The 15,344-nt window shown below is 38.0% G+C and overlaps 1 long non-coding RNA gene across 3 annotated transcripts; it reads left to right on the top strand.

Annotated features, from left to right (window-relative positions):
* Nucleotides 1-9,708: 9,708 nt before the first annotated feature.
* LOC140836391 (uncharacterized) lies at nt 9,709-14,218 on the top strand. Of its 3 annotated transcripts, none has more exons than XR_012119082.1 (4): nt 9,709-9,965; nt 10,678-10,869; nt 12,604-12,644; nt 13,274-14,218. It is a non-coding gene; the product is annotated as an uncharacterized lncRNA (long non-coding RNA). The 3 variants fall into 3 exon arrangements; XR_012119083.1 differs by lacking the exon at nt 12,604-12,644 and having other exon boundaries at nt 13,274-13,361; nt 13,461-14,217; XR_012119081.1 differs by lacking the exon at nt 12,604-12,644 and having other exon boundaries at nt 13,274-14,215.
* Nucleotides 14,219-15,344: the final 1,126 nt, after the last annotated feature.

Below are 15,344 nucleotides of genomic sequence, written 5' to 3'. Positions count from 1 at the left end.
CAATCCTCAGCATCATCGGGAGTCTCCCCGCCAACTAAAGGCTTAGGCCCCATCTGAATGAAACGGTGCAAATCAAAACGCCTAGGACCATCCCGACGATGACGATGTTCACGATGACGCCTACGATCGTCCTGGTCACCCCAACGACCTACACTTCCCTGACTACTCTCATCACCAAAATGGTCAGCCATCGCTACAAGATAGAATAGGGAAAAATGGTAAAATGATCCACGAAAATCCCAAAACAGAATCTATATCCCAAAATCATAAGCATGCTCTGATACCATAAATGTAGTGACCCGTTCCAGAATCACCTACTAATCAAGAACTAAGCATGCAACTAACTTAATTAATAATAATCAGAGATAATTGCGGAAAAGGCCAACAAACGATAGTTATACAACCCAATCGAAATCCAGAACAACTCGAACTAAAATGAAATATACGGTACAACCATATCGAAAAGAATAGTACTGAAAATTAAACCAACCAGCCACTCACTGTCCTCCTCCTGCTCTTCCTGAGCTGTCCAACCTGAGGCCTGCCCCGTGGGAATGGGGTGTCCAAGATAAACAAAACCGAGGACGTGAGCGATAAGAACGCCCAGTACAAAAGCATGAGTATACAAGCCTATATGAAATGCACATGCTATGATATGATACCAGGGTAGTCAAGAAACAGGAGTAACAAAGGATCTCAAAATGCTCAGTCTAGAGGCGCCAAGTGGATAGTGCCGCGCGGTACTCCTCTGGGTCACTGCATCCACTACAAGAACAGACGTGGACCAAAAATGTCCCGGATCACCGAAGCCCTCCCGACCCGTCGGCCACTGTGTACTCTCGGTGTCCATGCGTCCACAAGACAAGACAGGGCTGAGCGGCCCCACAAGATATAGCTTATCTCGAAAGAGATACAGCTCAACAGTAAAGGCTATCTCGAAGGAGATACGGCTCAACATGAAATGCAACATGCATCATAAAACGTGACATAATAGCATGCATCATATGACATATATCAATGCACCACATAATCATGCAACACATATAAGGATGTATACTCGACCAGGATATCTCGGATAGTACTTTCGTACCTCTATCACAGCAAGCCTAGCCTTACGCAACACCGCTAATCAGGTCTAGAACAAGCCTACGCATCAAAAGCATACCCAATGAACAATACTACCATGCTCGACTAGCAAAACCAGTAATACCAAAGGTTTAGGGTTTACCTTCGTCCGTCGACAGCCCTTTGATGTCGATTGCCTCGTAACTCAGGCGTCGCTACGCTACCAATCCTGGCAGCTCTTGGCTATCGCTCGACCGACAACTAACCCTAGAAACCTTCCAAACCTCTCAAATATGAGACACAACTCAAGAATTTGCAATGCAAAATGAGGAAATCCGAGCATTATTTATAGGCTATGTTCGGATCCACCGAACCTACTTCGGAACGTCCGAACTCCTACGTGTCCATCGGCTCTTGACACCTCATGATCGGATCCACCGAACCTACACTTCGGATCATCCGAACTTGCATGTAAACTGACGTGTCGATCAACTCTTGACACCTCATGATCGGATCCACCGAACCCACTTCGGATCGTCCGAACCCTTCGGTGCAACCGAACCATCTTCGGTCCGTCCGATCATGACCACGGTCAAAATTACACATTAAACCTTCTTAATCACCATTAATCCGTTAATTACCCAATTTGGAATTCGGGCTACTACATTCTCCCCCCCTTAAAAGATTTCGTCCTCGAAATCAGGCTTAGAGGATGAACAAAACGAAATAACAACATCGTTATTACATCTCAATTGTTGTTGAATACAACTGATATTTCGATTACAACTGAAAACACAAACATAAACAAAGTATAATTCAAAAGAGCTCTGGATGCTCCGAACGCATACGACTCTCTAGCTCCCAAGTGGCTTCTTCAGTGCCTCTGCGCTGCCACTGAACTAAGACAAGAGGAATGATCTTATTCCGCAACACCTTGTCTTTGCGATCGAGGATCCGCACTGGTCGTTCCACGTAAGACAAGTCCGTATTTAGTTGAACTTCAGATGGATGCAAGATGTGAGACTCATCTGCTACATATCGTCTCAACAAAGATACGTGGAACACATCATGAATCCCAGACAGATACAGAGGTAATGCTAACCTGTAAGCCAAATCTCCCACACATTCCAAAATTTCAAAAGGACCAACAAATCTCGGAGATAGCTTACCCTTGAGACCAAATCTCAAAATCCTGCGAAAAGGCGAAACTCGGAGAAACACTTTCTCACCTGGCTGAAAATAAAGAGGTCGCCGCTTGGTGTTCGCATAACTAGCCTGTCGATCCTGAGCGATCTTAATCCGTTTCTTGATTACTGCAACCTTATCAATAGCCTGCTGGACTAACTCCGGTCCCTCAACATGTCGTTCCCCAACTTCGTCCCAGAATAATGGAGTACGACAACGTCGCCCATACAACGCCTCAAATGGTGCCATACCAATACTACGATGATAGCTGTTGTTGTACGCGAACTCAATCAAAGGCAAATGATCCTGCCAAGCGGGTCCGAAATCCATAACACAAGCTCGCAACATATCCTCAGGTGTACGGATAGTCCTCTCTGTTTGACCGTCGGTCTCTGGATGATAAGCCGTACTCAAACTTAGTGAAGTACCCAATGCCGACTGAAAACTACCCCAAAATCGTGAGGTAAAACGAGGATCTCTGTCACTGACAATACTGACTGGTACCCCATGCAAACGTACAATCTCTTGAATGTACAATCGAGCCATACGATCGAAAGTGAAATCACGGTTATATGGCAGAAAATGAGCAGACTTGGTGAGTCGATCCACCACTACCCAAATAGCATCACTATTCCTCGAAGACAATGGTAAGTGAGTAATGAAATCCATCGCGATATGCTCCCACTTCCATTCGGGAATAGGTAAGTTCAGCAATAATCCTCCCGGTCGACGGTGCTCTGCCTTAACCTGCTGACAAACAAGACACTTGGAAGCAAACTGATAAACGCTGCGCTTCATCCCTTTCCACCAAAATCGTGTCCTCAAATCTTTATACATCTTGTTGCTTCCTGGATGGACACTCAACTTGCTTCGATGAGCCTGAGCCAAGATCTCTTCCCTCAAAGTATCATCCTCTGGTACCACAACCCGATTAGACAAACACAGAAGACCATTAGACTGATAATGGAAATTGCTATCTCCACCAACCAATCGGGCTAATCTCTGAGTCTTGAGATCAGACATCTGTGCATCTCGAATCCGAGCGAACAAAGCTGGTTCAGATAAAATGGTAGCAACACGAATGCTCTCCATACCTTTCCGATGTTTGAAATTAAATCCCAATGAACAACAATCCTGGATAGTACTAATCATAGCACTGGTCTGAAGTGCAGAGATTCTCACCTTGCGACTAAGAGCATCGGCTGTGAGATTCGCAGAACCTGGATGGTATTTGATCTCGCAATCATAATCTTTAAGTAGATCCATCCAACGACGTTGTCTCATGTTCAACTCAGCCTGAGTGAACAGATACTTCAGACTCTTATGATCAGTAAAAATTTCAAACTTAACCCCGTACAAGTAATGACGCCAGATTTTTAGCGCAAACACAATAGCAGCTAGTTCTAGATCATGAATAGGATACTTTTCTTCGTGAGGTTTCAACTGCCTGGATGCGTAAGCGATCACATGATCATTCTGCGTCAACACACACCCTAAGCCTTGAAAAGAGGCATCGGTGTAAACACTGAAACCATGAGATCCTGACGGTAACGCCAAAACAGGTGCAGAAGTCAGAAGTCGACGAAGTTCTCTGAAACTATCTTCGCACTCAGATGACCACTCAAATGGAACATCCTTCCGAGTAAGTTGCGTCAAGGGTCTAGCTACCTGAGAGAAATTCACGATGAAGCGACGATAATACCCTGCCAGACCTAGAAAACTACGGATCTCAGCCACCGTCGTAGGACGTGACCAATTCAGCACTGCCTCAATCTTGCTGGGATCCACAGAAATTCTTTCCTTGGAAATCACATGACCAAGGAATACTACACGATCAATCCAGAACTCGCACTTACTCAGCTTAGCATACAATTGCTTCTCGCGAAGAATCTGCAACACAATCTTCAAGTGCTGAATATGCTCTTCCACACTGTGAGAATAAATCAAGATATCATCGATAAAAACCACAACAAACTGATCTAGAAAATCCCGAAAGACTCGATTCATCAGATCCATGAACACTGCTGGCGCATTCGTCATTCCAAATGGCATAACTAGAAACTCGTAATGCCCATATCGAGTACGAAATGCAGTCTTGGAAATATCATCATCTCTAACTCTCATCTGATGATAACCCGATCGCAAGTCAATCTTGGAGTAAACAGAGGTGCCCTGAAGCTGATCGAACAAATCATCGATACGAGGTAATGGATACTTGTTTTTGATCGTCACACGATTCAGCTGGCGATAATCAATGCACAATCGCATAGATCCATCTTTCTTCTTGACAAACAAGACTGGAGCTCCCCAAGGTGAAACACTTGGGCGAATATAACCTTTATCAAGAAGATCCTGCAATTGCTGCTTCAATTCTCTCATCTCTGATGGAGCAAGACGATAGGGGGCACGAGAAATCGGTGCAGTCCCTGGCATTAACTCAATGCCAAATTCCACCTCTCTAACCGGAGGAAAACCAGGAATCTCATCTGGGAAGACATCAGGAAATTCACAAACCACTGGAATATCCTCTATACCAACACTACCTGTGGACGAATCAATCGCATAGATGAGGTAGCCTTCCCCGCCCGACTCTAAAGCACGACAGGCTTTCAGAGCAGATACCACTGGCATCGGAGGTCGCGCTCCCTCACCATAGAAAAACCAACTAGAGCTCTCAGTCGTACGAAACTGAACAAGCTTCTGGTAACAATCCACGGTAGCTCGGTAGGTAGTCAATAGGTCTATACCTAGAATACAATCAAAATCTTCCATCTCCAAGATCATAAGATTCGCAATCAATTCGTTACCCTCAAAATCTAAGGGACAACCCATCACTAGACGCTTTGCTAACACCGAATGACCCATCGGGGTAGAAACGGAAAGAATGACGTCTAGAGAAACATATGGTAACTTATGACGCTTAACAAATCGTGCAGAAATGAATGAATGTGATGCTCCGGTATCAATAAGAACAAAAGCAGGAATACCGCATAAACGAAAAGTACCTGCTATGACTCTCTCTGTCTCATTTGCAGCCTGATCCTGGTTCAGCGCAAAAACCTGACCTTGGGCACGAGGTCGAAGATTTGAACTACCCACTGCCTGACCCTGCCTCCTATGCTGTACAGTCGTCTGAGATCCGGAACCAGATCCTGCTCCACCTCGCAACTGAGGACAATTCTTCTTGAGATGACCCATCTCTCCGCACTGAAAACAAGCTCCCGCGGCTGATCGGCATTGCTCCGATGGATGGTTCTTCCCACAATGCACACAAGAAACCTTCTTCTTACCAAAGCGGAAAACACCGCTAGACCGTGATCCAGATCCAGAAGAAGAAGAACCAGATTTCTTGAAAGACTGAGATCGAGGGCTCAAAGTACTCGGAGGTCTAGAAGAAAGAATAGCCCTACCACGCTGGAGACTGATCTCTGCCTGGCGACACCGGTTCACTAACCCATCATAAGAAGTAGGATTATCACAGACAGTGACTCGATCAAAAATCTCCTGGTTAAGACCCTGGAGGAAATGGTCATACTTGGCCTCAGAACTGCCACTGATATGAGGGGCAAAGGGTAACAACTCGAAGAACTTCTGCTGATATTCATCAACAGACATACTCCCCTGCTTAAGATTCAGGAGCTCAATCGTCTTTGCCTGGCGAAGGGCTGGAGGAAAATACAGCTGCATGAAAGCTGCACGGAAATCGGCCCAAGTCACCCTACCCTGGGACTGAACTATCGGCGCAGAAGTCGATCGCCACCACTTGCGCGCACGGCCCTCGAGAAGAAAACTAAGGGTCTCCATCTTCTGCTCCTCGGTGCACTGGAATGCTCGGAAACAACTCTCCATGCACTCTAACCAATCCTCAGCATCATCGGGAGTCTCCCCGCCAACTAAAGGCTTAGGCCCCATCTGAATGAAACGGTGCAAATCAAAACGCCTAGGACCATCCCGACGATGACGATGTTCACGATGACGCCTACGATCGTCCTGGTCACCCCAACGACCTACACTTCCCTGACTACTCTCATCACCAAAATGGTCAGCCATCGCTACAAGATAGAATAGGGAAAAATGGTAAAATGATCCACGAAAATCCCAAAACAGAATCTATATCCCAAAATCATAAGCATGCTCTGATACCATAAATGTAGTGACCCGTTCCAGAATCACCTACTAATCAAGAACTAAGCATGCAACTAACTTAATTAATAATAATCAGAGATAATTGCGGAAAAGGCCAACAAACGATAGTTATACAACCCAATCGAAATCCAGAACAACTCGAACTAAAATGAAATATACGGTACAACCATATCGAAAAGAATAGTACTGAAAATTAAACCAACCAGCCACTCACTGTCCTCCTCCTGCTCTTCCTGAGCTGTCCAACCTGAGGCCTGCCCCGTGGGAATGGGGTGTCCAAGATAAACAAAACCGAGGACGTGAGCGATAAGAACGCCCAGTACAAAAGCATGAGTATACAAGCCTATATGAAATGCACATGCTATGATATGATACCAGGGTAGTCAAGAAACAGGAGTAACAAAGGATCTCAAAATGCTCAGTCTAGAGGCGCCAAGTGGATAGTGCCGCGCGGTACTCCTCTGGGTCACTGCATCCACTACAAGAACAGACGTGGACCAAAAATGTCCCGGATCACCGAAGCCCTCCCGACCCGTCGGCCACTGTGTACTCTCGGTGTCCATGCGTCCACAAGACAAGACAGGGCTGAGCGGCCCCACAAGATATAGCTTATCTCGAAAGAGATACAGCTCAACAGTAAAGGCTATCTCGAAGGAGATACGGCTCAACATGAAATGCAACATGCATCATAAAACGTGACATAATAGCATGCATCATATGACATATATCAATGCACCACATAATCATGCAACACATATAAGGATGTATACTCGACCAGGATATCTCGGATAGTACTTTCGTACCTCTATCACAGCAAGCCTAGCCTTACGCAACACCGCTAATCAGGTCTAGAACAAGCCTACGCATCAAAAGCATACCCAATGAACAATACTACCATGCTCGACTAGCAAAACCAGTAATACCAAAGGTTTAGGGTTTACCTTCGTCCGTCGACAGCCCTTTGATGTCGATTGCCTCGTAACTCAGGTGTCGCTACGCTACCAATCCTGGCAGCTCTTGGCTATCGCTCGACCGACAACTAACCCTAGAAACCTTCCAAACCTCTCAAATATGAGACACAACTCAAGAATTTGCAATGCAAAATGAGGAAATCCGAGCACTATTTATAGGCTATGTTCGGATCCACCGAACCTACTTCGGAACGTCCGAACTCCTACGTGTCCATCGGCTCTTGACACCTCATGATCGGATCCACCGAACCTACACTTCGGATCATCCGAACTTGCATGTAAACTGACGTGTCGATCAACTCTTGACACCTCATGATCGGATCCACCGAACCCACTTCGGATCGTCCGAACCCTTCGGTGCTACCGAACCATCTTCGGTCCGTCCGATCATGACCACGGTCAAAATTACACATTAAACCTTCTTAATCACCATTAATCCGTTAATTACCCAATTTGGAATTCGGGCTACTACAGGACGGAAGTGCCTGACAGTGGCAGGATCGCTACGGGCACATTGCACGATGTCTCAAGATGGGATATTAGCGATAGAGCTACAGTCCATGACGGTTAGGTCAGGTCACCGGATGTTTGGTCATATCGAGTAAATAGGATTGGAATTCTTCTATTACGGAATTCGATATAGCAACACCATATTTGGTTATATCGAGTAATGGAATGACTGTTCCTTCTATTACGGAATTTGATATAGGAATACCACATCTGGAAACCGGGATCCCTAGACTAGGATTGAGTCTAGTCTGAATGATAGAGTTATGAGCATTGTCGACAGTCTATGATTGTTATGTTTCAGATTTTGATACATATATCTGTTACTTGATAACATGCTTTATATGTGTTTACATGATTGCATGTTTCGTTGATTTATACTGGGATTTATTCTCACCGGAGTTATCCGGCTGTTGTCTTGTCTGTATGTGTACATGACAACAGGTGGGACAGGATCAGGATCCAGGAGATGAGGAAAGATCGTGATTAGAGTGGAGGCTCCGGACTTGGATTAGAGATAGGGTTGAACACTTGACATTAGCTGTTTAAACCTTAGTTTAGTTGAATGCATGCAGTACAGGACTTGTATTGTATTTTATACTGATATGCATATGAGTTTGATTTCACTACGTTCCGCATTTTAAAAAAAAATTAGACCCTGTTTTATAATTGATTAATTAGTCCCAATGATGATTAAGAACTTGTTTAGCGTCCGGGTCCCCACAATATGTGACGCGAAAAGAATATATATGTATTATAAGAAAATGATACCTTATATGTCCTGCAAGTTAAATAAGTGAATCCTATCTTGTGGAACTCTTATTAAAAGTTTTAGCTTCAAAATATGATAATATAACAATTATTTTTTGTAATGATGATCAGAAAAAATTAGGTTTAAGGGCTAGGCACGTACCCATTATTGAATTATGGAGAGGCCATATTACAATTAGTTTGTTAAAAAAAATATATGAGATTATCATACGCGGATCAATTTTGTCAGACAGATCTCTGATATAATCAAACTAATTAAAAAATATTGTTTTTCATATCAAAAAGATTATTTTTTACTCTTGATATAAGCTAAATTGACTCATCTCACATATATAAATCTCTAATATTATATCAAAGAAGACCTGTTTCATTTCATTTCTCCAATAATTAATTAAGATATCAATTAATAAAAATAAATAAAAAATGATTCTAAAAATTAAAAAATGATTAGAAAAACAAAAAAAAAATAGTTTTTTTTGCTTAATTTCGAAAACCAAGCTAAAAAAACGAACTGAATCAAAAACCGAAAATCCGAAAAACTAAAAACATCAAACCAAATTAATGGTTCGGTTTTCGGACAAACCGATTTTTCGACTTTCAGTATGAGTGTTTAACCAAACTGAGAAAATATCTAAATTCATATCATTCAAAACATTTAAAAAAACTATTATAAAAACATTTTTAAAGTTTTAAATTTTAATATTATCTTTTTAATGCTAAATTTTTTAATATCTATAAAATTTTTTAGCGTTCAATCATCGGGTGCTCATATTTCTAATATCAGTAATTTGTTTAAAATTTCTGAAACTTAAATTCCAATAATAATTTTGTACTAATTATAAAAATTAATTTATTTTATAATACTTATATCATTATATATTTTTAACTTAGTTACTATAATAAACAATAATTTTAAAATATGATAATTATATGTTGATAATACGTTCTCAAGCTAATCTCTACTATTCTATTAAGGCTTAGCTGCTTATAAAAACTGCTCTTGGGGACACCAAGTTTTTTTTTCCCTTTTTGCCCTTTCGCTTCACTCAATAATATATCTCTCAAAATCATTCCACAACCGCAAAAAAACCGTTCCACACCTACTCTGCACGATCATCTCATATTCTTGCTTTACCTTCAGAAATGACGCTTCCCTCACACCGACTATGCACAATTCTCTCGGATATTGTTGCTTTACCTTCATAAATTCCGCTTCCCTCTGCACGATCTCCTCCAACATATTCTCGGTTGAAGCCTCGACAAACCCAACACCACATCGATTGATGTCCTGTCTGCCGGTCGACCAAGAAATCATAAGTGGTAAGTTCGCAAATATCTTCTTCTCCACCGCTCTCAATCGATCTGATTGTTATTCGTTTGGAGTTCCGCATTTCAATACTGAAATTTCAATGTTGAATTTGTTTGAGGTAACCTATTTTTTGGTTGAATTTCGGTTCTCATTGTATCAAATTGCGTTTAATGTCGATTGAAACGGCACGTTCGAACTAAACCAAATTGGTTGTCATGGCTGCTAGAATTTGTATGTTACTGAAACAAATCGGTCGTTATGGTTGCTAGACATAAATTTGTTTCAAGCAAAATATCTGTACGCACAATCAAAATTGGTTGTTAGTAAGAGAAGTTTTCTTATATGTGAAGGCATTAATTAATAGGGGTATGTGTGTCAACGGTGCAAAGCTTTTATTCTGCAGGATTTATATGATCAAATACATCTTTTTCGTATGTTCCTGCCACCATAGAGATGTTTCTATGTTTAGTCATCCGAAAGTTGTCTCTAACTACAACCACTTATGAGTTTTTTTGCATTGCACGATATTGCCTCACTCCTTACCTGTTAACCCAACAGCGGTTTTGTGACTGCATTTGTCCCATCTAATTATGTTGTATAGCCTGCTTCAGCTATAACAGCGTTCAACACATACTCATTATGAGCTCTATTGTTTTTTTAATCGATTCTTCTTTCTTCTTCCTTTTTGGATGCTAAACCTTGGGGGTGAAAATTACTTTGTAGGTGGATTATGCATGTAGTCCAGAGGAAGTTCAGGAGCATTTCCAATCATGTAGGACTGTGAATAGAGTAACTACACGGACTAACAAGTTTGGGCAACCGAAGTGATCTGCATATGTTGAGTTTCTTGAATCAGAAGCTGTTGAACAAGCTATACTTCTTGATGAATCGGAACTTCATGGCCGACTGTTGAAGGTGAAGTTACATCCTGCGTGTGTTTGTTAGGCATATTCAACACATGGGCTCATAAAGCAGTATTATTGAACACAAAAATATAATTAATGCCTTCACATATAACAAAACTTCTCACATATAAGCGCATAATAAAGTTACGACCTTTCTTCTTCCCCGATTTCTTGAGTTTTTATCACAAATCTATTAGCGTCAATCTCACTAAAACCTGAAATCTGATTGAAATATGGTGTTTCTTGCATTCATCTAGGGAATTGAAACGTGAAATCTGCGACTATTTTGGTGATTGTTTTTCTTGAAATTATGGTTGTCATGAGAAATATGGTTTCAAACTTGGTTGTTTACCCTACAAATGAGATCTTTAAAGTTGTGGTATTTTTATGATGAGACATAACTTTTGTGATTTTTTCCATTAAATTAGATATTTAATTGCATAACGGTATGTGTTTAAATAACCTTTAATAGCCAACTATTTTGGTTTGTGTTATGTTGATTGTAAACAAAATAATATTTTTTTCGCTCTCTCATACATTAATAAGTTTATAATTAATAGAATATATTGTGAACGATGCAAAGTAAAAACAAGTTAAATATAAATTTTAAACAATTTTAATAAATATAGTTAATCATTCTGGTAAAGTGAATAATTATTTCAATAACATTTATAGTTGTAATATCACAACTATTTTGAATGTTATTTTAATTAAATCATAATAACTTGGTTGTGTATCGTACATAATAACTTTTTAAAGTCATTTTTTTTCTTATTTAATGTACATTGATTGTTTTTTTTTTTTTTTGTATATTGTTGCATTCCTTAAATGTTTCGTGGGTGTTACTTCTCATTTTGATACCTTCTACATCATTGAGGCTCTTGAATTTGGGGTACATATGTTAATCCAAGTAATATATAAATGGTGTAGACTTCATTAGAGGTTGGGGCATCATTTCATGTATTCATCACCCATCTCTGCACCCCCGACCAAAACAAAAAATCAATGTTGTTAAAAAATGTCTATTTTCTGTGTTCCTTGATGTGTTGAAGTTCATATGATTTATATGCTCTGTTTGTTCCAAAATTCTCTTTGACCCATTGTTTTTCATTCAACCATTTGACACAAAAATAATTGAATTAAATAAAAAAAAAAAGATGAGAAGTTGTACAATCGTCGTTTCCTTTGAAATTTTACAAAATAAAAAATAAAAAAACAAGCTTGAAACAAGTTCTAAATAATATCTTAATTATCTTTTTGGTATTCAAGCAATTTCGTCAAATAATGTAAATTTTTTGTTCTTTTCACTTTGAGAATGGGATACGGGCTTCAACATTCACACATTACAATTTTTATTTCTTTGTGATTTTGCCACATTTTCGCTTTGGATTCGTAACTCAATATTCCTTGATGCCTTCTCCATACATGAATGTAATATTCAACAAAAAAAATACTACTACGCTAATATATGATTTCATTTGTTTTTGGTGTTCTGTTTTGAGGTATGGGATGTGTGAGCTTTTTCATTTACAAGTTGTTAGACAACTACGAACCTCATTTGATTTTAAACTTATTTTGTCAAATTTTGATTTGCATCTAGAATATAATGTTTTCATTATGTATTTTTTTTATTCAAGATTCCGAAATAAGGTTGGTAATCTTTAATTTTTCTTTTTGGTGATATAACGCTATAACTGAGGTATATATTTAGCTAATCAATGCTAATGGTTGTAATGTATGTAAGGTGTGCATTTTTTCAAGCCAATGGTTCCTTATTACAAAGAGGTATTGTATCTATATGTTTTTTTTCTTTTGCTTTCACTTTGGTGTTTTACTTTGTGTATATTGTTTGGAATATGTAGCACACAACATCCTGTATCATTTGTTACACGATTTTAGATCTTCATTCCCGATGTTGTTTTCGCTACTGAAATTCTCATGTTGTAACAAAATAATGTATAGTATTATGATGATATAATATTTGAGACTTATTGTATTTTACATTTAAAAAAAAAAAAACAAAATTTGTATTTTGAATAATAAATATGATTTCTATGAGACTAACCTCTCATCTAAAATCTTTTTCATGTTTCCACAATAGTTTATCTAATTAAAACATGTCACCATCTTCAACCATCAAATTTCTTCAATGTATATCGACGTAATGCTGATATATTATGTCTATGTTTTTATCTCTGCCTATGATTATCTATTTCTCACCCTCTATTTTATCACGCATCCCGAATAACCAATTTTTGCATTGCTACTATATTTTCTATATTTATTGAATCAAATTTAAACAGTACTAGGGTAATGCCTCATGGATAAACATATTATTTATGATTTTTTGATTGTTGGTTTAAGTTGATTTTTTTTGCTGATTATGATTTGCCTTTGTGTTTTTTTCTCAAAAGCTGAAGGATACTGGTTGCGAACAAAGTATTTATATAAATGGCATACTCAATTCAATGGATCAGATCTACTCGCCCACATCTTCATCTGGTTTGTTTTTAACAATGAATTAGTTTATGGTCTATGATTTATTATGTTGCTTTATATTAGTGGTCATATCAAATTCGTTTGTTCTTTTTCATTTTGCAGGTGAGATAATATATTTTTTACGAGCTTCTAGATCTTATGATCTAATATCTCACATATTCTCAATAGATTCACTAAATCATTATATTAGGGCTTATTAGATATTGTTTTATTATAATCTTTACAGAAAAATTTACATTTTGGTTTGTAGATTTTAAACTCAAATGTCTCAAGATCTAAAAGAGTTCTGATGTCAAAATCTGAACTTTTATATGCCACATTTGCATCTTTACTTATATGACATATTTGAATCTTTGCTGCATATGTATTTAAATATGAAGATTCATACATGAAGAACGCGAATGATGGAGGCAGGAATCCGACCAATAATGTCCATAAATAGCCAAAGCCGTAGGTTTTTAAAATTTTTTGTATTACAGTAATAAACTCTACCTTAGCATGGATTTGCAAATTTATTATTTCCATTGTTCTATCTACTTAATTTGTTTATTTCTATTTCAACTTAAGCAAAACATATTATGTGTATTCCTACCATGATTTAATTGTAGCAAAGTTAATTTAATAATTGTTTGTCTTAACTTTACATTCTGCCACTATTGCTACAATTTGTATTCTTCCTCTTTGTCAAGTCATCTACTTACAATATTTCGGTTTTTCTGGCAAAAAATGGAGTTTATCAATTTCTACTTTGTTCTGTCATGTCGATTTTTTATAACACGCTTTAATAGATTGTTCTATTTATTTTGTATGTTTAGGTTGAACTATGGTATGATTCGATAAAATTAAATTTTCTTATTACGCTTGACCAGAGAGAGTTTAGCTTATGCATAAAATGCTTAAATATATCTATAGCTTGAATTTTTTTTCCCCGATTTATTAGGTGAATGTAGAAGACAAATTTTAGTTTTTTATATTCAATAAATTTTAGTTTGATGATATTCTCATATTTTTAGATAATTTTTTGACTATTTGTTTACTTTTTTACATTGAAGTTTTTTCATTATTTCACATGAGATGATATTACTGTTTCAAAAGAATATTATTTTTTATGATCAACACTTATATCATGTGAGATAAACTCATGAATGTTTAATATATTAGTCTCATATATTCATGACACACGTAACGCGTGTGCCTCGGTTGCTAGTATATATAAAGGTTTGAATTACTTTGCTTAACTAGATGTCTGGTGTAAAAAAAATCAAATGTAATAAACTAAAAAACTCTAGTAATTATGACATTCTCCAATTTTGGACAACGAATCTCCAACTGAGCAATGAAAAGTATAATTTTTTACTAGTTATATTGTGAAGAAATATTATACAATATATGTTGATTGTGTGAGGAGTATTTACTTTTTATGTCAAAAGTAAAATGTGTATATATTTTTGTTTGAGAGAAAATTTATTGGTATGTCTAAAAAATATTATTTTTCAATATATATATATATATATGATCAGAACGACTAATTTCGAAAATAGGTTCGTGAGAAAGTTATAGAGGAGACCAGCTCATAAACTTAAACAAGATTATGTAAAATCTGGAAACCATATTCTATGAAAGGCTGCTCATTGGGGAGTGTGTGTGTGTGTGTCTATATATATATATATATACAGGGACGTAGCCAGGAATTAAATTGATCTCGGGTGAATGATAGCCCTAGTAGCGACGGCTCTTCTAAAAACCGTCGCCGATCTAAATCGGCGACGGTTTTGATTAAATCCGAAATACGACGGTTCTACAAACCGTGCTATATATTTAGGACGGATTAGTATCGTATCCATTTTTTTTTTATGTATGGGCTATTTTTTTGTACTGGGTAGGCTAAAATTTAAAAATCAAAATTTATTTAATCAAAAATCATAAAAATTTATTTTATTAAATTTGTAATTTATTTATATCTACTCTATCTTATCTATTTTCGAA

This window comes from Primulina eburnea, chromosome 7 (genome assembly GCF_022965805.1).
Source record: "Primulina eburnea isolate SZY01 chromosome 7, ASM2296580v1, whole genome shotgun sequence".
NCBI lineage: Eukaryota > Viridiplantae > Streptophyta > Magnoliopsida > Lamiales > Gesneriaceae > Primulina > Primulina eburnea.
The sequence above is the reverse complement of the archived record's forward strand: the minus strand, read 5'-3'. Positions and strand labels throughout refer to the sequence as shown.